Consider the following 2,550-nt stretch of genomic DNA (forward strand, 5'->3'; position numbering starts at 1 on the left):
TTATCTCCATTCCATTATTGTCATTTTTCTTACTTTCTTCATTTAAAAGTAATTAGTGATTTAGGATGGGAGGCAGCAGAGTATCTCGGTTACAAGCAGGTTCTAGAGCCAGACTACCTGGGTTCAAAGCCCAGCCTTTGTCCTCCCAGCTGTGTCCTGCAAACTCTTTACTCCTCTGCACCTCAGTGTCCTCATGTGTAAAAAGGGGTTAATAAGAGCCTACCTCATAGAAGTGGTGTGAGAACTGAATGTCGATTAAGTAAGCAAATAGAACAATTCCTGGCATACATAGTAAGGCATAGGTAAGTGATATTAAATAAAGGAGCTGGTCTGTCTTCTAGGCGATGAAGCTGGAGGAAGGGTGAGCAGGGTCTCTGCTCTCACCGAGAGCTTGCACTCTAAGGAGGAGGAAGGCTGGTTTGTTGACTTGCAGGTCATGAGAAATGCTCTGCAGAGAATATCAGGGGGATCACTCTACTGCTTTGGAGGTTTGATTAAATTTGAAGGATGCTAGGAATGGTCTGCAAAGATTTAATCTGCTCTTTATATAAGAGCAGATTGCGGGTCCCTTTGCCCTCCCTGGGGCACCTTCACTTGAATCTAGTGATTATTATATTTCACAAGGTTACACTGACAATAACTTTAAGGTTAAGTTTTTTTTTTTTTTTCTGAGACAGAGTCTCAGTTTGTCACCCTTGGTAGAGTGCTGTGGCTTCCTAGATCACAGCAACTTCAAACTCCTAGGCTTAAGTGATTCTCTTGTCTTAGTCTCCCAAGTAGCTGGGACTGCAGCCTTTTGCCACAGTGCCCAGCTATTTTTAGAGATAGAGTCTCACACTCCTCAGCTCAAGCAACCTGCCTGTCTTGACCTCCAAGAGTGTGAGGATTACAGGTGTGAGCCACCTCCCCTGGCCTAAGGTTAAGTTTCTATTCCACTAGAGCTTTCTAAATTTTACAAATAATAACTCTGAAGATTATAGACATCCTTACTGCACAGTAGACACCAGCATTTCTGTTTCATTATCTTTACTGGCTTGTTCAGAATAAGATTGAAGTTTCTATAATTGTTTCTCTAAAAGAAAAGGGTCAGTGTTTTGAAGTGGCTGTTAGGTTAATTGCTTAGTTAAATATATCCATATACTTTGTCTAAGATATCTGAAAACCCTCCATTCTAATATCAACAAATTGAGTTTGTAATGTAAGGAATCAGTCACATTTCTGCCTGTGCTGGTCAATTGCTTAATTTTAGAAACATCTTTTATGTGCTAATTATTTTTAAGATCATAGTCTTTCTTTGTAATCATTTTCTCTTTCAAGTATAATGCATTTCAATTCTGTTCTCCAAGTAAAGAAAATCCACATAACATTTAAGAACAAGGATTCACAATGAAAAACGAAGACTTGAATATCTCCTACTTCTATCCTGCTTCAAGTGTGAGGACGGGGGTAATGTTAGGGAAGAACTTGCCACAGTGAGTTGGAATGTTTGAATTCCAGTCTGGGGTTTGATTACTTATACACTTAGTGAACTTGTTCAGGTTCTTTAAATAGCTCTGGACTTTTATTTTTATTATTCACTTCAAGATATTAACAAGGTGCAAGTGTTTTTGCTACCCAGATATTCTGTGCCCATCACCAGAACAATGTTCATTGTACCTAAGGGGTAAGTTGTTGTCTCACACCCCTCCTCCCATTTTCCCCCTTCTTGATTTCTTGTGTCCTTTTATTGCTTTGTGTCCATGTATACCCCTTTATTAGCTCCCACCTGTTAGTGAGAATATACCATGTTTGGTTCTCCATTCCTGAGATGTTTCACTTAGGATAATAATCTCCAGTTCCATCTAAGTTGCTGCAAAAGACATCATTCCTTTTTATGGCTGAGTAGTACTCCATGGTGTGTGTGTGTGTGTATAATACCACATTGTCTTAATCTACTCATGAATTGATGGGTTCTTAGGATGACTCTACATCTTTGCAATTGTTATTGCCCTGCAATAAACATGCAAGTGCTGGTGTCTTTTTGATAAAATGACTTCATTTCCTTTGGGTAGATACCCTAACTTTGGGATTACATTTCTCTGATGATTAAGGATGATGAACATTTTTTCATATGTCTGTAGGCCATGTGCCTGTCTTCTTCAGAGAAGTTTCTCTTCAAGTCCCTTGCCCACCCTGAGATGGGATCACTTGTTCTTTTCTTGCTAATACATTTAAGTTCTCTGTGGATTCTGGTTATTAAACCTTTGTTGGAAACATAACCTGCAAATATCTTCTCCCATTCCTAGGGGTGTCTGCTTGCTTTACTTACTGTGTTTTTGGCTGTGTAGAAGCTTTTTGGTTTGATCAGGTCCCAGTAGTGTATTTTTGATGTTGCTTCAATTGCCCAGGGGGGTCCTTCTCATAAAATATTCCCCCAGGCTGATTTCTTCAAGAGTTTCCCCTGGACTTTTTTCTAATATTTTTATAGTTTCATGTCTTAAGTTTAAATATTTAATCCAGTGAGAGTCTATCTTAGTTAATGGTGAAAGGTGTGGGTCCAGTTTCAGTCTT

Source organism: Otolemur garnettii, unplaced genomic scaffold (genome assembly GCF_000181295.1).
Source record: "Otolemur garnettii isolate 467f Iridium unplaced genomic scaffold, OtoGar3 scaffold00006, whole genome shotgun sequence".
In the NCBI taxonomy this organism is placed as follows: Eukaryota; Metazoa; Chordata; class Mammalia; order Primates; family Galagidae; genus Otolemur; species Otolemur garnettii.